At 37.8% G+C, this 22,355-nt stretch overlaps 1 protein-coding gene across 4 annotated transcripts in view; it reads left to right on the plus strand.

The window, feature by feature from the left end:
* The first annotated feature begins 265 nt into the window (after positions 1-265).
* LOC114889636 overlaps positions 266-22,355 on the plus strand; it is a 61,539-nt gene continuing 39,449 nt past the window's right edge. For 2 of the 4 annotated variants that reach the window (XR_003792068.1, XM_029213054.1), the window contains exons 1-3: positions 266-407; positions 10,956-11,116; positions 19,257-19,394. The gene's annotated coding sequence lies outside the window, so the exon portion shown is untranslated. Of the gene's footprint in view, positions 430-10,955; positions 11,117-19,256; positions 19,395-22,355 lie in introns of all 4 variants that reach the window. The other 2 variants (XM_029213055.1, XM_029213056.1) reach the window with 2 other exon arrangements.

Below are 22,355 nucleotides of genomic sequence, written 5' to 3' on the forward strand. Positions count from 1 at the left end.
GATGAGCCCCGCCACTCGTGTCCAGGCCGCCGACCCCCGGCCGGGTGAGGTCACAGGCCCTTATGAGGTGAGGCAGACGGATGCGGCCGCAGCGCTCTCTAGTCCGGGCGGAGGCGGCGGCGACCTCAGCCGCTGCCCGGAGCCCCGGAGTCCCTGCAAGGCGACCGTGGCGGCGGCATCCGAGGAAGCCTGGGTCCCGCGATCACCCAGCGCCGGGTGCTCAGTGGGCGGGGCATCAGGGCGGTCAGGTGACCCGGGGGCGGGGCCTCGTTGCGCCGGAGCCCGGGAAGGAGGTGGAGCGAGAGCGTCGCGCCGAGCGAGGGGCCGAGGGGCTGAAGCACCTGCGTGAGGACCCGCAGACACCTGAGGGAGCGAGGAACAGATTGGGGAGTCGTAGGGGGCCGACGGTGGGACCTTCAGGGGACAGAGGTGGGGAGGGGAGACCCGCTAAGGCGATGGGTAGGAACAGCCTCTGAGGCTGAGGGAGAGAAGACGGCCACGCGGTGTGAGGTACAAAGTGGAACAGTTCCGGAGATGAGTGAAGGTTCCAGAAAGGGCAGTGAGGTGACGAGGCGGACAGTCAAGGGGCAGAGTGAGGGATGACTGGGCCGGAGCCGGCAGTCCCTCAGAAATGGTGGTGGTTCTCGGAGGGTGGCGGTCACTGTGGCGGGGAGGCCTCCCTGCTCCTTCGCATACAATTAGACCTCCGTTAGAGCACTTGTTGCCACCTTCGCAGGTGGTTTTCTTGTCTACTTGCTTTTCTTCCCAAAAAAGTCATAAGCTTCACAAGAGCAGGGCCCCTTGGAATCCTCCACCGCGCGGGGTTTTGCATGAAGGGGATGTTCACTTAATATTTGTTAAACAAAGGTGGCGATTGGGGGTGATCTGTAGATGCAGTGACGTGGTTATACAGTTGCATTTAATGGACGTGTGCCGTCAACAAAAGTGGAGGAGAGTGAGTGAGTGAGGCAGCTCGTGAGGGAAGAGGTGTGGAAGGTACTTTGTGAGGGGATGTCACTCTGAGAAGCAGTCAGTTATTCTGTGGAGGTGGTGATAATTCATCAAGGGAGAAGGTACAACTGTGGAAGCACAATGTAAACCTTAAGGCCCTAAACAAAATTAAGTCTTATTTTGGGCTTTTGGAGTCAGAAGCTCTTTGTTTTCTGCCTCAGCTCTGCCTCTTGGTTTACTAGGAAGCAATGGAGTTTTACTGAACTATCCCTGAATTCAGGAGTCAGAGACCTGAATTTTGCTACTGTGTATTTTCTTGTGTACTTTGTGTGGGCAAATCACAGTCTCTTTGTGCATCCGTTTCCTCATGTGTAATTAATAATTAAGGGGTTAGACTGGAAAGATTTCTAAGATCATTCTAGCTCTGTTATGGATTCTGTGATGTCATGTAACATCAAACAAGGAGTACCCCCCACCCCAGCCCTTAACATATATATATATTTTTAAAGATTTATTATTATTAATTATTTATTTTTGGTTGCGTCGGGTATTAGTTGCAGCACTTGGGATCTTCGTTGGGGCATGCGGGCTCTTCGTCGTAACGCGTGAGCTTCTCTCTAGTTGCCGCACGCGGGCTTCTCTCTATTTGTGGTCTGTGGGTTTTCTCTCTCTAGTTGTGGCGCGTGGGCTCCAGGTCGCGTAGGCTCTGTAGTTTGCGGCATGCGGGCTCTCTAATTGAGGTACGTGAACTCAGTAGTTGTGACACGCGGGCTTAGATCCCACCGTGGCATGTGGGATCTTAGTTCCCTGACCAGGAATCGAACCCCCGTCCCCTGCATTGTAAGGCAGATTCTTTGCCACTGGACCACCAGGGAAGTCCCTAACATATATCTTTTAAGTTACAAAATTTTGAAAATTCTATACTTTGCCAAGGACTGGAAAACCATTTAGTAACAATACAACAGCTTGATCTACATAGGGAATGAATCAATCATGATATTAAAAAAATACCTTTGATGTATCAGAGAGTTTTGAATTTTCTCACTTCTTTTTGGTAGTTTTTGATGAGTCAGATGATGACAACCAAGAAGCAAAGGAAAATGAGAAAGAATGGTGTGTGGTGGGGAGTGTGGTGGGCAGAATACAGGATATGGCTGCTGGTGGCTCTTTTGTCTCTTACTCTCCTAGTACCACTGGGACCTTTGCCAGAATAGATGCCCTTCGTGCTTCTCATAGCTGTTTCTAGACTTTTCTTCCTCCCATTCTCAAAACTTTCAGTTTTGCACCTCACATCAGATTATACCATGCACTACTACTCCTTGTTGCAAATTTCAGCTCCAGGCTTTCTACCACTCTAGCAATACTTCTGTCATAATTCTTGTGATTTTAGTATTCACATAGATGATCCTTTGAATATCTGGTCTCTCAGTTCTTGCCCTCCTCTCCTACAATAATTTCACCTTTCCTCAGTCACTTGCTCCCTTCATAGCTTCTGTCTTATATTACCAATAACTGCAACTCTGTTATCTCAATATGCTGCATTCTCCAGCCATCACATTCTTACCTTTAGTTAAAAAAAATTTTTTTTAAATGTCACCCATTCTCTGTTGTCCTTACTTCCCACCCACCTACTCAGTTTGTTTCATGGTCAGTAATTAAAACCACTCCCTTGCATTTGCCCCCAGTTCCCTTACCACCTTTTCAGTTCATTTTACTTTCTTGGCTAAATCATAACCCTAGATTTAACCTAGATCTCCGCCTGCTGAGTTTCAGCATTTTTGCAATGAACATGGTTGGAGGAAAACACACAACCATGATTACTGTTCACTTTAAATTCATGATCACTTACCTAAAGGGACCCTTCAAGCTGTCCAGCGATCATATCAGATTCCCCTGGGCTATTAATTCTATTTTTTTAAAATTTATATTACCATTTATTAGTTTTGCCCATTCTTTAAATTTTTTTATTTTATTATTTGTTGAAGTATAGTTGATTATATGACAATATTATATTAGTTTCAGGTGTACAACATAGCAATTCAATATTTTTATAGGTTATACTCCATTTAAAGTTACTACAAAATAATGGCTATATTTCCCTGTACTGCACAATATATCCTTGTTGCTTATTTATTTTATACATAGTTGTTTGTGTCTCTTAATCCCATAACTCTATTTTACCCCTCCCCACTTCCCTCTCCCTACTGGTAACCAGGAGTTTGTTCTCTGTTTTGTTACATACATTCATTTGTTTTCTTTTTAGATTCCACATATAGCTGATAATATAAAGTCTTTGTGTTTCTCTGTCTGACTTACTTCACTAAGCATAATACCCTCTAGGTTCATCCATGTTGTTGCAAATGTCAGAATATCATTCTTTTTTATGGCTCAGTAATATTCCATCACACACACACACACACACACACACACACACACACACACATCACATCATCTTTATCCATCTTTTTTTTTAAAAAATAAATTTATTTATTTATTTTTGGCTGCATTGGGTCTTTGTGCTGTGCACAGTTTCCTCCTTGTGGTGGCTTCTCTTGTTGCAGAGCACAGGCTCTAGGCGTGTGGGCTTCAGTAGTTGTGGCTCGCGGGCTTCAGTAGTTATGGTTCACGGGCTGTAGAGCACAGGCTCAGTAGTTGTGGCATATGGGCTTAGTTGCTCTGCAGCACATGGGATCTTCCCGGACCAGGGATCGAACCCGTGTCCCCTGCATTGGCAGGCGGATTCTTAACCACTGCGCCACCAGGGAAGCCCTATCCATTCGTCTTTTGATGGGCACTTAGGTTGCTTCCATGTCTTAGCTATTGTAAGTAGAGCTGCTATGAACATTGGGGTGCATGTATCTTTTTGAATTAGTGTTTTCATTTTCTTAGGATACAAACCCAGCAGTGGAATTGCTGGATCATGTTCTATTTTTAGTTTTTTTAAGGAACCTCCATACTGTTTTCCATAGTGGCTGCACCGATTTACAATCCTACCAACAGTGTACTTGGGTTCCCTTTTCTCTACATCCTCGCCAACACTTGTTATTTGTAGACTTTTTGATGATAGCCATTCCGTCAGGTGTGAGTTGATTGGACTATATTACTTCCTCCACTCTCCTAGATGACTATTTTATAACAATGCCTCTTTCCTCAAACCTCCAGCTCCTCCTCTCACATCCTCATTCTCTGTTGATTACTTTGCTTCCCGTTTCACTAAGGAGACTGACGCAATCAGAGATGATTTCCACAAGCTCCCACGACCACACCTACTCACCTACTCACCTACTCTACATGTAATTATGCCCAGTTACTCCGCCATGTCTCCTACTACTGTGAATATGTGCTAAGCTAAGGCCAGAGCCTCCCCTTCTGCCCTAAATCCCATTTCCTTTCTCCTACTTGAGAATATTGTTCCAGTAACTCTCCCCTCCTATATGATTAATTTTTGCTCCTCCACTAGATTATTTCTATTAGCATATGAACATTTCTTTATCTTTCCCCATCTTAAAGCCTCATAACCGCTCTGACCCCTCAGCTACTATCTCATTTCTCTTTCCCTTTACAGAATAACTCCTTAAGTCATCTCTTCTGGCTGTCTCCAATTTCTGTCCCCCATTCTCCCTTGAACTCACTCCAAGGACATTATTTCCGTATCATAACACCCAAATGGCTCCTCTTAGGGTAGTTGGTGTCCTCCATGTTGCAATATATATGTGTTGAATTCATGGATGGAGGGATGAATGGATTGGAGAAAAGGGATACGACTCTTTTTACTTTCCTTGGTTTTCCCTTGCAAGTTCACATATATGTCATAGGATTAAAAGAGTTAAGAAACAATTCTGTTGTCAGAGTTATGGGAAAAAGACTTCCTGTGCTATTTTTTCTCTTACCTTGGAGAGACTTATGTGGTATCTGATTTATCCAGCAGATTGAGCCCTGCCAACTTTTTGATAATCTGATCAATAATTATGAAACAGTTCTTCCTTTCAAAATTTATTTAAGTCGTGCTTACTCTGCTTAATTAAGTACTTTAATGACCTAAGAGCTCTTGGTGAGTAAGCTCAGTAGGGACAGAATTCCTTCCTCCCTTCCTCCCTCTTCCCTCCCCTTCCCTCCCTCCTTCTCTGCCTCTCTCCTTCCCTCCCTTCTTTCTTTCCTTCTTTTACAATATGTCTATAGCACTGTGCTTGGTTCTGTGAGAAATAATTCAAAGAATGATGAGATACCAGCCCATTCCTTAGAAATTTAGGCTTTAATTGGTGTAAGAGCTATACATGTGATAATTAAATAAAAATACAAGGCAAATGATTAATGCCAGTTGAATAATGAAGACAATAAGAAAAATGAAGACAGTAAGTAAGTGCTATGCCAAGAAGTTTAGAGGTGAAGATTGAACTGGTTAGAGAAGCTTTAGAAGAGGTTACATAGAGTGGGTTGCTGGGGAAACCTGTACAGCCTTCTAATGTCTTCTGAGATAGGTATTTTTAATGTGGTTTCATTTTATTTTTAACATGTTTTGAATTCCAGGAATGTTGGGCATACCACATTCAACAGTAATTACAATAACATTTACAGAAATAAATTATTTTAAAGTACTATCTCTCTATTAGACAGAATATTAATATTTGCAGTTCAACTTCACAATATGAAAAAGATACTAATAATTGCGACTAACAATGGAATGTCACTACCAACATAATAAACCACTCATCAAATGTGACTCAGATATAAGTAAAAGATATTGTGAAAAATTTGGGAAATTCTAAATTTCTAAAGTTGGTTATCACATTTACATAGTGTAGAACTGGCTAAAACATTTTTTGTTTGCAATAGTATTGTTTTGAGAGGCAATGTTGTATGGTGCTGAAGACCACAGGCTCTTGAGTTAGGCTGCCTGAATTCAAAATCTGACTGCACTGTTTGTTGGCTGTGGAATCTTGGGCAATTTGATCTAAGTTTTTATTTTCCTCATCTGTAAAATAGAGAGAATGATAATTCCTTGAAAGGTAGTTTTCAGGAATAAATGAAATAATGCAGGTCAGAGTGTTTATCATAATGTCTCACAGTAAGTATTTAATAGCATTAGCAATTACTGGCTATGTTAGTAGTTCTGCTTAACTGGGCTTATTTGAATAAATACATATAACAACTTCCTGCTTTTCACGACATTTGAATTTGGATTTCTATTCTCCTCCTTATACTACAAAGGTAAAGTTAAGGGACTGGATGATCTCCTGTGATTTATGATCTATTAACTGCCTTTTCTAGCTTTTGTATATATATCTGAGTTGGGAAATGTCTATTAGGTATCGTACTATAAGTGAGTGTTACATTGAAAGAATAACTTAAGGTAGTTAAATATAATTACTTATGTCTCCTAAACAGGGATATGATTTTTTACTTTTCTCTTTTTTGCAGGAAATCATTTTTTTAAATAAATTTATTTATTTATTTATTTTTGGCTACGTTGGGTCTTCATTGCTGCGTGGACTTTCTCTAGTTGTGGCGAGCGGGGGCTACTCTTTGTTGCCGTGTGCAGGCTTCTCATTGCAGTGGCTTCTCTTGTTGTGGAGCCCGAGCTCTAAGTGTGCGGGCTTCAGTAGTTGTGGCACGTGGGCTCAGTAGTTGTGGCTCGTGGGCTGTAGAGTGCAGGCTCAGTAGTTGTGGCACACGGGCTTAGCTGCTCCACGGCATGTGTGATCTTCCGGGACCAGGGCTCAAACCCATGTCCCCTGCATTGGCAGGCGGATTCTTAACCACTGCGCCACCAGGGAAGTCCCTGCAGGAAATCATTTTGTGCTACTGTTCATTCACACTTGTTCATCAAGTTCTTTGAGGCCTTAAGGGCAGAATTTACCTCTAAACAGAAAGATGGAAACTAAAGGACATTTATTTTGCCAGGTATTTTTCAAAACAGTTTCTAAAGATTCCTTCCTTTTCTCTCTTAAAAATTAGTTTACATTACCTCACACCCATAATCAGTAAGCAGATTCATAGCAACATAGTCATATGATCTTGCTTAATAACTGAGGTGACCTTTGAACTCTTTTAGTGGATATATGTTGAACTCTCATCCCAGCAACCCATGTAGTATCAAGAGATCTGTGATGTGTGATGAGAGTATTTTTTGGGAAAGGGACAGGGACAATTTTCCAGGAGACCAAAGGATTTAAACCTACATGAGAGGTTGTAGATAATGTAATTAATAACATGGCAGTCTAATCAAAAGGTAATTTAAAAGATAACAAGTTTCTCTAGCCCTCTTATCTGTGATTCAGGGGACATTCTTATGTATTGGCCAGTATTGTGTCAATAAAAACAAATCAGGACTTAGTATGGAGAGACTTTATTCAAAAGGATTATTGTAAGGGAGGAAAGAGACTATTGAAATAGGAGGAGGGGGGGACTATTGCAATAGGGAGAACGCTGTGACCATAAGATCTGCAAGCATCTCCAAGGTTTAGGGAAGAAGGGTTTTCTTTTCTTTCTTTTTTGTTTTTTTATTTTATTTTATTGTATTATTATTTTTTAATTTTTATTTTATATTGGAGTATAGTTGATTAACAATGTTGTGTTAGTTTCAGGTGTACAGCAAAGTGATTAAAAGGGTTTTCTTTTATAGAGAGGAGTAAACAAGGCTAGGAAGAACTGGATATGGGGAAATGGGATGTTAGAGTGGCATGATCGGATAAATAGATCAGAGAATATTTTACCGAGAGGCCAGCCCTATTTTCTGGAGGGGTTGCATGCTGACTGGCTCAGGCTGAGGGTGGGCCAAAGTTCAGGGGCTTGGAGAAGGAGAGAAGCTTAACCGAAGTCTAGTTAATAAGCATTTTGTCCTGATTAATTGGTGAGGATAAAACAATTCAGCTAACCATTTATGAGGCAAAGAAAGGAAAATTTGAAGGTGTTTGGCCTTGTCATAGGTAAACAAGAGGGGTATGTGGTAAGTTTTTTCTAAATCTTTTGAGGAGGGGTGGTTCTTTCCAGTCAGCCATTATCCAGAACACAAAAGGGTGAGGGAATTCTTCTTTCACTGTTTTTTAGGAGCACAAGACTCAGGTAGAATTTAACATTGTCAGTTGAGAGTCTTAATCTTTTTTTTTTTTTCATATCTGAATATGGACTTTTAAAATTATTTTATTTTTTAACATCTTTATTGGAGCATAATTGCTTTACAATGGTGTGTTAGTTTCTGCTTTATAACAAAGTGAATCAGCTATACATATACATATATCCCCATATCTCCTCCCTCTGCGTCTCCCTCCCACCCTCCCTATTCCACCCCTCTAGGTAGACACAAAGCACCGAGCTGATCTCCTTGTGCTATGCGGCTGCTTCCCACTAGCTAGCTATTTTACATTTGGTAGTATATATAAGTCCATACCACTCTCTCACTTTGTCCCAGCTTACCCTTCCCCCTCCCCGTGTCCTCAAGTCCATTCTCTACTTCTGCGTCTTTATTCCTGTCCTGCCCCTAGGTTCTTCAGAACCTTTTTTTTTTTTTTAGATTCCATATATATGTGTTAGCATACGGTATTTGTTTTTCTCTTTCTGACTTACTTCACTCTGTATGACAGACTCTAGGTCCATCCACCTCACTACAAGTAACTCAATTTTGTTTCTTTTTATGGCTGAGTAATATTCCATGAGAGTCTTAATCTTTTAAATTTATTCTTTCAGTGGATCTGGTGCCACCATATGAGACATGTACCTATACTGTAATTCCAAAAAACAATTTCAGGGGCTTCTTGCTAAGTACTGAGACATGTAATATATATGTATATATTAACCTGTTCCATCCTTTTATATGTAATACTTTATTGATTGTACCCTTATAAACTGATTTTGAATTCTTAAATATTAAAAAAGTTAACAATATTAATATATCATACCAATTTATTCCCTTAAACTATATAGTTTGTATTTTACAGATGGTTCACCTTTATCTGTAGAGTTTTAGAAATTCTTTTCTTCCTTTTCTGTGTTGTTAAAGTTTCTATTCACTATTTGTTTCTGTTCATCAGGCCTTTGATAACAGGTTTTTGTGCCCCTCTGTCTTTTTAGATCCCCTTCCTTTTTTTTTAATGGTTTCGATTTTGGGTCATTTTTCTTAACCTCTCTGCTAATCCTTTCATCATTTGTAATAAACATCTCATCAGGGCAGCAAATCAGATTGCCTTTCTGAAACAAGTTTTTAAAGGTTTGTCTCTGTTGTAAGATAAATGTGTGCAAATTCTAAAAATCACTGAAATAATTCTCTTAATTTCTATCTAATGCGGAAATAAAGGTCTCTCTAGACTCCCATGGTAATCTGCATTATAAATTGCCTGTGTAATCTCTTCAGGGATTAAAAACTAATGTACCTTTGATGAACTAGATGCAGTCCAAACTGCAAACTGCCATATTTCAAGAAAGAGAATATTTCCAACTTCATTCCTCTTTTTCTAAACATGTTAATTGCTCTTGGGCTCTAGTTGTTTGTTTGGTTTTTTTTTTGGGGGGGGTTCTATTTAAAAGGAATATAGATTTTTTTTAATAGACTTTATTTTTTAAGAGCAGTTTTAGATTCACAGCAAAATTGAGTGGATAGTACAGAGAGTTCCTATATACCCTGTGCCCCACAGCCTCCTCCACTATCAATACCCTTCATCACTGTGCTCCATTTGTTATAACTGATGAACCTGTATTGACACATCATTATCACCCAAAGTCCATAGTTTGTATTAGAGTTGGCTCTTGATGTTGTACATTCTATGGGTTTGGACAAATATGTGATGACATGTAGCCACTATTAAAATGTTATATAGAATAGTTTCACTGCCCTAAAATCCTCTGTGCTCTGCCTATTCATCTCTTCTCAGCCCCCACCCACCACTAGTAACCACTGATCTTTTTATTGTCTCCATAGTTTTGCCTTTTCCAGAATGCCATATAGATGGAATCATACAGTGTGTAGCTTTTACAGATTGGCTGCTTTCACTTAGCAGTATACATTTAAGTTTCCTCCATGTCTTTTCATGGCTTGATAGCTCATTCCTTTTTAGCACTGAATAGTATTCCATGGTCTGAATGTATCACAGTTTATCCCCTGATCTATTGAAGAACATCTTGGTTTTTTACAAGTTTTGGCAATCATGAATAAAGCTATAAACGTCTGTGTTCAGGTTTTTGTGTGGATATACTTTTTCAACTCCTTTGGGTAAACATGGAGAAGTGCAATTGCTGGATTGTATGGTAAGAGTATGTTTAGTTTTGTAAGAGGCTGTGAAATTGTCTTTCAAAACAGCTATACCATTTTGCATTCCCAGCAATGAATGAGAGTTCCTCTTGCTTCACATTCTTGCCAGCATTTGGTGTTGTCTGTGTTTTGATTTCGGCTATTCTAATAGATGTGTGATGGTATCTTGATATTTTAATTTGTAATTCCCTAGTGACATGATGTTGAACATCTTTTCATGTGCTTGTTTGCCATTTGTATATCTTCTTTGGTGAGGTGTCTGTTAAGATCTTTTGCCCATTTTTTAATTGGGTTGTTCTTTTTCTTATTGTTGAGTTTTAAGAGTTCTTTGTATAGTTTTGAATATACAAAATAAAGATACTTTGATTACAGTCCCTTATCAGATATGTCTTTTGCAAATATTTTCTCCCAGTCTATGAGTTGTCCTCTCATCTGCTTGACAGTGTCTTTCACAAAACAGAATATTTTAATTATGAAGTTAAGTTTAATGATGCCTTAAGAACTAGATTTAATAAGTGTTAGATACATTCACGAATGCTGTGCATTTGTAGCTGCATAATGCACTAAGGAAAGTTGGAGTCATTTAGAATATATACCTAATCCAGACTAATGCATTAACTAACTCTTTTCAACAAAATTCTTTTCGATAGCACCATTTTAGAGAGAATATTGATCTAAAATGAATGATTTGACCCAGAATGTCATATTTAATTTATGTGTGCAAAGAGAACATGGCTGACTGTGGCTTTTGATTGCTCCCCAGGGAGAAGAAAATACTGATTTATCAGACGATGGCTATAATTTTTTTGCAACTGACTTGCCATCAAGAAATGTTGACAGCAAGAAATACATCAAGTTTTCTAAAACAACAGAGAAGAGAATTTCACCTGAAGTTAGGGGTTTGAGCCCAGATCACACAAAAAAGTAAGTTAAACTGTGAGGTTACTTAATTGAATTATGCTTTTGCCAGTTTAAGAGAACCAAAAATGTAACTCATGTGTTCTCATAATGTACTAAGTATAGTGGATCATGCATATTGGTAGCCATTCTTTTAGGGGCATGGTTTTAATTCCTAGATAGCCATTCTCATATTTTTCTCACTTCTCTCACAGCCATGTTGAAGCCTATAAGTTATCATAGGTTTCCAGTTATAAGAAAGTCATTATCCATATGTCTGTTTGTCCTTTTTTTTTTTTGACAAATAAAATTGTAATTTATTTAAATGTACAGTGTGGTGATTTGATGTATGTATTCCCTGAGAAATAATTACCACCATCGAGTTAAGTAACATATTCATCACCTCACATATTTACATCATCATCATTATTATTCTTTTGGTGACAACACAAATTCTACTCTCAGCAAATTTCAGTTATACAATACAGGATTATTAACTATAGTCACCTTGTGACTTGGCTTTTTAAAAAAAATCACATATGAGTGATATCCTATAGTATTTGTCTTTCTCTGTTTGACTTATTTCACTTTGCATAATGCCATCAAGGTCCATCCATGTTGTTCCCTTCTTTGTCATGGCTAAATATATTGTATTCCATTGTATATATTTACCACATCTTCTTTAACTATTCATCTGTTGACAGACACTTACATAGTTTCATATCTTGGCTATTGTGAATAATGCTGCAATGAACATGGCAGTGCAGATACCTCTTTGAGATCCTGTTTTCGTTTCCTTGGATATATACCCAGAAGTGGAATTCCTGGATCATATGGTAGTTGTTTTTAATTGTTTTCAGGAACTTCTCCGTACGGTTTTCCATGGTGACTGTACCAACTTATATTCCCACCAACAGTGTATGAGGGTTCTCATTTCTCCACATTCTTGCCAACACTTGTTATCTCCTGTCTTCTTTTTTTTTTTTAACATCTTTATTAGAGTATAATTGCTTTCCAATGGTGTGTTAGTTTCTGCTTTATAACAAAGTGAATCAGTTATACATATACATATATCCCCATATCTCTTCCCTCTTGCGTCTCCCTCCCTCCCACCCTCCCTATCCCATCCCTCTAGGTGGTCACAAAACATCGAGCTGATCTCCTTGTGCTATGTGGCTGTTTCCCACTAGCTATCTATTTTACATTTGGTAGTGTATATATGGCCATGCCACTCTCTCACTTTGTCCCAGCTTACCCTTCCCCCTCCCCATATCCTCAAGTCCATTCTCTAGTAGGTCTGCGTCTTTATTCCTGTCTTGCCCCTAGGTTCTTCATGATCATTTTTTTGTTTGTTTTTTAGATTCCATATATATGTGTTAGCATACGGTATTTGTTTTTCTCTTTCTGACTTACTTCACTCTGTATGACAGACTCTAGGTCCATCCACCTCACTACAAGTAACTCAATTTCGTTTCTTTTTATGGCTGAGTAATATTCCATTGTATATATGTGCCACATCTTCTTTATCCATTCATCTGTTGATGGACACTTAGATTGCTTCCATGCCCTGGCTATTGTAAATAGAGCTGCAATGAACATTGTGGTACTTGACTCTTTTTGAATTATGGTTTCTCAGGGTATATGCCCAGTAGTGGGATTGCTGGGTCGTATGGTAGTTCTATTTTTAGTTTTTTAAGGAACCTCCATACTGTTCTCCATAGTGGCTGTATCAATTTACATTCCCACCAACAGTGCAAGGGGGTTCCCTTTTCTCCACACCCTCTCCAGCATTTATTGTTTGTAGATTTTTTGATGATGCCCATTCTGACTGGTGTGAGATGATATCTCATTGTAGTTTTGGTTTGCATTTCTCTAATGATTAATGATGTTGAGCATCCTTTCATGTGTTTGTTGGCAATCTGTATATCTTCTTTGGAGAAATGTCTATTTAGGTCTTCTGCCCATTTTTGGATTGGGTTGTTTGTTTTTTTGTTATTGAGCTGCATGAGCTGCTTGTAAATTTTGGAGATTAATCCTTTGTCAGTTGCTTCATTTGCAAATATTTTCTCCCATTCTGAGGGTTGTCTTTTCGTCTTGTTTATGGTTTCCTTTGCTGTGCAATAGCTTTTAAGTTTCATTAGGTCCCATTTGTTTATTTTTGTTTTTATTTCCATTTCTCTAGGAGGTGGGTCAAAAAGGACCTTGCTGTGATTTATGTCATAGAGTGTTCTGCCTATGTTTTCCTCTGAGAGTTTGATAGTGTCTGGACTTACATTTAGGTCTTTCACCCATTTTGAGTTTATTTTTGTGTATGGTGTTAGGGAGTGTTCTAATTTCATTCTTTTATATGTAGCTGTCCAGTTTCCCAGCACCACTTATTGAAGAGGCTGTCTTTTCTCCACTGTATATTCTTGCCCCCTTTATCAAAGATAAGGTGACCATATGTGCATGGGTTTATCTCTGGGCTTTCTGTCCGGTTCCATTGATCTATATTTCTGTTCTTTTTCCAGTACCATACTGTCTTGATGACTGTAACTTTGTACTATTGTCTGAAGTCAGGGAGCCTGATTCCTCAAGCTCCGTTTTTCTTTCTCAAGATTGCCTTGGCTATTCGGGGTCTTTTGTGTTTCATGAAATTTTTTGTTCTAGTTCTGTGAAAAATGCCGGTGGTAGTTTCATAGGGATTGCATTGAATCTGTAGATTGCTTTGGGTAGTATAGTCATTTTCACAATGTTGATTCTTCCAATCCAAGAACATGGTATATCTCTCCATCTGTTTGTATCATCTTTAATTTCTTTCATCAGTGTCTTATAATTTTCTGCATACAGGTCTTTTGTCTCCTTAGGTAGGTTTATTCCTAGATATTTTATTTTATTTTTTGCAATGGTAAATGGGAGTGTTTTCTTAATTTCACTTTCAGGTTTTTCATCATTAGTGTATAGGAATGCAAGAGATTTCTGTGCATTAATTTTGTATCCTGCTACTTTACCAAATTCATTGATTAGCTCTAGTAGTTTTCTGGTAGCATATTTATGATTCTCTACGTATAGTATCATGTCATCTGCAAACAGTGACACCTTTACTTCTTTTCTGATTTGGCTTACTTTTATTTCTTTTTCTTCTCTGATTGCTGTGGCTAACACTTCCAGAACTATGTTGAATACTAGTGGTGAGAGTGGGCAACCTTGTCTTGTTCCTGATCTTAGTGGAAATGGTTTCAGTTTTTCACCATTGAGAATGATGTTGGCTGTGGGTTTGTCATATTTGGTCTTTATTATGTTGAGGTAAGTTCCTTCTGTGCCTACTTTCTGGAGGGTTTTTATCATAAATAGGTGTTGAATTTTGTCAAAAGCTTTCTCTGCATCTATTGAGATGATCATATGGTTTTTCTCCTTCAATTTGTTAATATGGTGTATCACGTTGATTGACTTGCATATATTGAAGAATTCTTGCATTCCTGGGATAAACCCCACTTGATCGTGGTGTATGATCCTTTTAATTTGCTGTTGGATTCTGTTTGCTAGTATTTTGTTGAGGATTTTTGCATCTATGTCATCAGTGATATTGGCCTGTATTTTTCTTTTTTTGTGGCATCTTTGTCTGGTTTTGGTATCGGGGTGATGGTGGCCTCATAGAATGAGTTTGGGAGTGTTCCTCCCTCTGTTATATTTTGGAAGAGTTTGAGAAGGATGGGTGCTAGCTCTTCTCTAAATGTTTGATAGAATTCGCCTGTGAAGCCATCTGGTCCTGGGCTTTTGTTTGTTAGAAGATTTTTAATCACAGTTTCAATTTCAGTGCTTGTGATTGGTCTGTTTCTATTTTCTATTTCTTCCTGGTTCAGTCTCGGAAGGTTGTGCTTTTCTAAGAATTTGTCTATTTCTTCCAGGTTGTCCATTTTATTGGCATATAGTTGCTTGTAGTAATCTCTCATGATCCTTTGTATTTCTGCAGTGTCAGTTGTTACTTCTCCTTTTTCATTTCTAAAAGTCATCTCCCTTTTTTTTCTTGATGAGTCTGGCTAATGGTTTATCAATTTTGTTTATCTTCTCAGCTTTTAGTTTTATTGACCTTTGCTATCGTTTCCTTCATTTCTTTTTCATTTATTTTTGATCTGACCTTTATGATTTTTTTCCTTCTGCTAACTTTGGGGTTTTTTTGTTCTTCTTTCTCTAATTGCTTTAGGTGTAAAGTTAGGTTGGTTATTTGAGGTGTTTCTTGTTTCTTAAGGTAGGATTGTATTGCTATAAACTTCCCTCTTAGCACTGCTTTTGCTGCCTCCCATAGGTTTTGGGTCGTCGTGTTTTCATAGTCATTTGTTTCTAGGTATTTTTTGATTTCCTCTTTGATTTCTTCAGTGATCTCTTGGTTATTAAGTAGTGTATTCTTTAGCCTCCATGTGTTTGTATTTTTTACAGACTTTTTTCCTGTAATTGATATCTATTCTCATAGTGTTGTGGTTGGAAAAGATACTTGATATGATTTCAATTTTCTTAAATTTACCAAGGCTTGATTTGTGACCCAAGATATGATCTATCCTGGAGAATGATCCATGAGCACTTGAAAAGAAAGTGTATTCTGTTGTTTTGGGATGGAACGTCCTATAAATATCAATTAAGTCCATCTTGTTTAATGTGTCATTTAAAGCTTGTGTTTCCTTATTTATTTTCATTTTGGATGATCTGTCCATTGGTGAAAGTGGGGTGTTAAAGTCCCCTACTATTATTGTGTTACTGTCGATTTCCCCTTTTATGGCTGTTAGCATTTGCCTTATGTATTGAGGTGCTCCTATGTTGCATGCATAAATATTTACAATTGTTATATCTTCTTCTTGGATTGATCCCTTGATCATTATGTAGTGTCCTTCTTTGTCTCTTGTAATAGTCTTTGTTTTAAAGTCTATTTTATCTGATATGAGAATTGCTACTCCACGTTTCTTTTGATTTCCATTTGCATGGAATATCTCTCTATCACCTCACTTTCAGTCTGTATGTGTCCCTAGGTCTGAGGTGGGTCTCTTGTAGACAGCATATATACAGGTCTTGTTTTTGTATCCATTCAGCCAGTCTATGTCTTTTGGTTGGAGCATTTAATCCATTTATATTTAAGGTAATTATCGATATGTATGTTCCTATTGCCATTTTCTTAATTATTTTGAGTTTGTTATTCTAGGTCTTTTCCTTCCCTTGTGTTTCCTGCCTAGAGACGTTCTTTTAGCATTTGTAAAGCTGGTTTGGTGGTGCTGAATTCTCTTAGCTTTTGCTTGTCTGTAAAGGTTTTAATTTCTCTGTCAAATCTGAATGAGATACTTGCTGGGTAGAGTAATCTTGGTTGTAGGTTTTTCCCCTTCATCACTTTAAATATGTCTTCCCACTCCCTTCTGGCTTGCAGAGTTTCTGCTGAAAGATCAGCTGTTAACCTTATGGGGATTCCCTTGTGTGTTATTTGTTGTTTTTTCCCTTGCTGCTTTTAATGTTTTTTCTTTGTATTTAATTTTTGATACTTTGATTAATATGTGTCTTGGCATGTTTCTCCTTGGATGTATCCTGTATGGGACTCTCTGGGCTTCCTGGACTTGATTAACTATTTACTTTCCCATATTAGGGAAGTTTTCAACTATAATCTCTTCAAATATTTTCTCAGTCCCTTTCTTTTTCTCTTCTTCTTCTGGAACCCCAATAATTCAAATGTTGGTGTGTTTAATGTTGCCCCAGAGGTCTCTGAGACTGTCCTTAATTCTTTTCACTCTTTTTTCTTTATTCTGCTCTGCAGTAATTATTTCCAATATTTTATCTTCCAGGTAACTTACCCGTTCTTCTACCTCAGTTATTCTGTTATTCATTCCTTCTAGAGAATTTTTGATTTCATTTATTGTGTTATTCAGCAGTGTTTGTTTGCAGAATTCTTTCCAGTGACCTGTCTTTTAGTTCACTGTTCCATTCTTCTGCTTGATCTAGTCTGCTGTTTAGCACCTCTAGTGAAATTTTCAGTTATTGTGTTCTTCACCTCTATGATTTCTGTTTGGCACTTTTGAATATTTTCTATCTCTGTGTTGAAGTTCTCACTGTGTTCTTGCATTGTTCTCTTGATTTTGACGAGCATCTTTATGAGAGTTATCTGTCTTTTTTATTAGAGTTATGAGATTCTCTGTGTTGGAGTCTGTGCATTACATAAAGCAAGCACGTCTCTTAGCCTTCATAGACTGGCCTTATACAGGAGAATACCCCTACCAATTAGCTTAGCCAATATTCTTGGGACCTCTACCAACTCTTTCCTTCCCCAGGCTCTAGGACTGGTGAGACAGATGCTGGTCCTTTGGGAGGCCCTGAAGGAGTTGGGGTGCTGGATGCATGAATCAATTCTTTTGCTATCCAGGGGGAAGCTGAGAATTGGCATTTTATATCTACTTACTCTGTGCTGAGCAAGGATCATTGGCATTGACTGGCTTATGTCACCACCTCTGTTCTATCCCAGACTACTAGTCTATACTAGACCTATCAAAGCCCCAAGATTGGCAAGACAGAAGCCAGTCTTCTGGGGAGGCCTTTTAAAAAAGTTGGACTGCTGGACGTGTGAACCAATTTCTATCTTCCCCTGAGTGAAGCTGGGAGCTAAGGGGTCTCTTTCAGATCATATGGTGCTGCAGTGGGGACAGGGTCTCCAGCAAAAGGGTGTCCCACATCTCCCTACTAGCTTCAATGAATCTGGTTTTGCATTCTCCTGGGATGTTAGAGCCTTTCAGTTAGTTTCTCATTTCTCACAAAAGGAATTTATCCATGAATTTTTGCTGAATCAGTGTGTGTGAGGGGAGAAGGGGAGTCCAGGGCTTCCTACTCAACTGTCTTGCTGATGTCACTCCTCTGTTGTTAACTTTTAAATGAGAATTACTTTCACCTGAAACTTTCACAAAATAGGAACATGGTGTCTTATTCCATGTATTTACACATAAGAATCATCTTTTTAAGCATCGTTTTAAGGATCATCTAGTTCAGAAATCATTTTGATCATTCTTTCTTTGTTTTGCAATCCGTAATGACTTCCAGTGATTGCTTGAAGAAGATTAACTACTGATAATGACTTTAATGCTCTCCACTGCCCAGCTCCTCACTTTACCTATCCTAATCTACTAGAGAAAACTTATTTTAGTTTAATTTGTTCCAGAGTTCACATACACACATCTGTCAACTTCCTTAATCCATATATTTATAAGTAATTTCTTTTAAGAAAGTTTTCAGTGCAGTAAAAATTTATCAGTTTAAATTTAATGGAGGAAATACTGCCCAAATTTGTGAAGCATACGTTCTAAAGTATTGTAAAAAGACATGTAGCATAGCTGTTTTCAAGTAATAATTTATATTTACAGAAGTTAAACTAAGATAAATTTACTGATGACTGAGCCATGTATTGTTACAAAAGCTTATTCCAATTTATCATTTGAGAGTGAAGGTTTTCTACTTCTGTTTCTGCTACTAAGAAACAGACTGCTAGGGAATTTTAAATTGTTAGAGAATTAAATGGAGGAAATTATATAATATTTTTGATCCTATGTATTTTTAGTTGTGGTATTGTTAGTGCAATTAAATTGGCACTTGCTTAGATACAAATGCTATAGGAGAGTGGAATAATATATTTCATACTCTGATTTTATAACTTATTAATTTTCTTTTTTTTAATTTTTAAGATATTTTTATTTTATTTACTTATTTTTGGCTGTGTTGGGTCTTTGTTGCTGCATGTGGGCTTTCTCTAGTTGTGGTGAGCAGGGGCTACTCTTCGTTGTTGTGCACGGGCTTCTCACTACGGTGGCTTCTTTTATTGTGGAGCACAGGCTCTAGGTACATGGGGTTCAGTAGTTGTGGCTTGCAGGCACTACAGTGCAGGCTCAGTAGTTGTGGCTCATGGACTTAGTTGCTCCATGGCATGTGGGATCTTCCTGGACCAGGGATCGAACCTGTGTCCCCTGCATTTGCAGGCAGATTCTTATCCACTGTGCCACCAGGGAAGCCCTTAATTTTCATATTATTAAAGATTCTGGTAATGCTTCTCACATATAACATTTCTGAAGTTTTTAATATTTTGTTAGTGTGTTAGAACTAAAATTCATCTTACTCTTGGTGTTTTTCTTTTGACTTATATTTAATGCTTATTAGCATACTGCTTTATTTTCAGCATTGACTGATGTCATCAAAGCTATTGATAAAGATGAAAATATTGATTATGGGGATCTGAATACTTGTCTTCAAAATTTTGGAGTTTACCTTTCTAAGCCAGAATTTCAGAAGATCACAGAGTTGACTGAAGCTGGCGGTAAGTGATATATTTTCAGGAAAATTGGGTTGATGCATGTGAAAAGAGGATCAGTTTGCTATTCTTTTCCTCAGAATGATGACTTTATAATCTTTGTTAGAAAAAGAGTCCATTAAAATTAAGCCAATACTGAAAAGTACAAAAATACTCAAAAGTACAGCAAGACACTCAAAATCTCATTGTCCAGAAATAAGCAGTCTTAATAGTCTTTTCAAACCTTTTTTTCCTAGGCAAAAATGCAAACAAAAAGAAAGTAGGGTTTGTGATTTTGCTTTCTGATTGACAGAAGTTAGGACAAAAGGTATTAAGTGGGACAAAGAAGGACTGTTTATTTTGTCAAAGCTGACAATTCATAATAAAGGTACCAATTTTTTTAGGTGCCCATAGAACATAGCAGCAACTTTCCTAAAGAGAAAGGGTGAGAGTAAGGTAGAGGGGTGGGTGAAGTTATAGATGAAATAATAATGGTCATAAGTTGACAATATTTGCAACTAGGGAGAGTACATGAATGTGCATTGCCATATACTTTCTTTTTTTAAAAAATTAATTTATTTTATTTATTTATTTTTTTGGCTGTGTTGGGTCTTCGTTGCTGCACGCAGGCTTTCTCTAGTTGTGGCGAGCGGGGGCTACTCTTTGTTGCAGTGCTTGGGCTTCTCATTGTGGTGGCTTCTCTTGTTGTGGAGCACAGGCTGTAGGCGCATGGGCTTCCGTAGTTGTGGCACATGGCCTCAGTAGTTGTTGTACGCAGGCTCTAGAGCACAGGCTCAGTAGTTGTGGCACATGGGCTTAGTTGCTCCGTGGCATGTGGGATCTTCCCAGACCAGGGCTCGAACCCGTGTCCCCTGCATTGGCAGGTGGATTCTTAACCACTGCGCCACCAGTGAAGTCCACCATATACCTTCTATTTTGTATATATTTACAATTTTTCATAATAAAAAGTAGGGGTGTGTGTGTGTGTGTGTGTGTGTGTGTGTGTGTGTGTGTGGTGTTGAAGGAGACCAACTTTCCTGGATGTCAAGTCTCATTATAAAGCTATAGTAATTTAAACAGTGTGAGAATGGCACAGGGATAGAGAAATTGACCAATAGGACAAGATAAGGAACTTCCAAATCTATCTACATACATATATGGCAACATATATAACGAGGTGTTAGATCACAGCAGGGAAAAGAAGCACCACTTAATAAATGGTGCTGGAATAATTAACTATTCAAATGGAAAAAAATGGAATTGGATCCTTATCTATGTACCATATTCAGTAATAATTTCCAGATGTGAACAGTAAAAGTTTTAGGAAAAAAAGAAGAAAAATTTTCTGACTTAGAGTTAGGAGGGATTTTTTAAAAAATACAAAATCACTAAGCAGAAGAGAAAAGATTGATAAATTTGGTTACATTAAAATTAAGAACTTCTCTTTACTAAAACATAATACAAGGAGAACAAGCCACAAACTGAGTAAAGATTATTTGCAACACTTATAACAGCAAAGGATTGTTGTAGAGAATATATAGGGAACCCCTATAAATTAACAACCCAATAGAAAAATGGCTAAATTTCAAGAACAGTCATTTCCAGGTGAAGAAACACAAATTGCTAATAATCATATGAAAAGCTTCTCAACATCATTAGTAATCAGGGAAATGCAAAATTTAGGTCACAGTGAGATAACTTTTTATACCCACTAAACTGGTAAAAATTAAGATGTCTGTTAATCTAAGTGTTGGTAAATATGGTGAAAGTGATAAAACAACTTTGAAAAACATATAGTATTTTGTAAGGTTTTCATATCCCTGTGGCTTAGAAAAATCCATTTTTAGCTATAAATTCAAGGAAATCTCTTGCACTGATTTACAAGGAGTCATATTCAAGAATGTTCATGGCAACACTGATCTTAATAATAACAACAAAAAAAGAAACAACATGATCAGTGACAGAACGTATAAATTGTGGTATATACCTTTGTTGTATAATGGAATATTAATGGTGTACACATTAGTGAAAATGAACATAGCAATATAGCATATGGATGATTGTTGGATATATAATATTGAATGAAAAAAGCAAGTCTCAGATCGCTATAGTGTAACAAAAGCTTGAAAACAAAATTAAAAATAATTTATTTATCCAGTTACAAATTATATGTAAAAGAGCAAAAGATTGGTAAATTTTAAAAATTCAGTAATATTCTCTTTGTGGGGGAAGCAGGATAATGGAATGGGAAAAGCACAGAGGCAGTGGTATTAATAATCTTCTTCAGCTGGGTGGTGGCTTCCCAGTGGTTTGGTGTATAATCACGCTTCATAACGAATATATGTTGCAAATATTTAGAAAGTTATATGTTCCTGTTAGGGAATGTAAATCTTAACTGACTCTATAATTCCCCCAGAATTTTTCAAGGTCTCTTTTCTTTTGTCTCCAAAAATTTGGCTAAGAATACAAAGTGATTTGGTGCTCTTTGAAGTAAACGCTCAAAGATTTTTAATATTGGGAATAGGAAGTATACTGTGCTGTATCTTTTACAGTGCATTAGGATTTTTTTTCTCAGTGGGGTAAGCAAAGGACTAGGGTTATCAAAAGCTCATTATATTTATATAAAACCTTTATATCTGGCCTCAGAAAATTCTTAGAAATATTTTATCCATTGGGATATTATGAAGAGTTATACATAATCAAGGAAAGCCATTGTCTAGGTATAAAATGACTATTAAGATGTTTAGTGGTTTCAACAGTATACTAAAGATATCAATGTGAATGTTAGCCTGATGTAGAAGAAACAGAGAGTCAAGAGAGCTCGCTTCTAATTCCTGATCTTGCATTTTCTACTGTGAACGTAGAAAAAAATTCATATCACGTATGTGTTTTTTTAAAACATGTAAAATAACATACTAATTCTTTACCTACATATTTTACTGAGTTGTTGCAAGACCAAGACAATATAAGTTTAAAGTTAAAAATGTT

Source organism: Monodon monoceros, unplaced genomic scaffold, assembly GCF_005190385.1.
Source record: "Monodon monoceros isolate NGI ecotype Baffin Bay Population unplaced genomic scaffold, NGI_Narwhal_1 Super_Scaffold_9, whole genome shotgun sequence".
NCBI lineage: Eukaryota > Metazoa > Chordata > Mammalia > Artiodactyla > Monodontidae > Monodon > Monodon monoceros.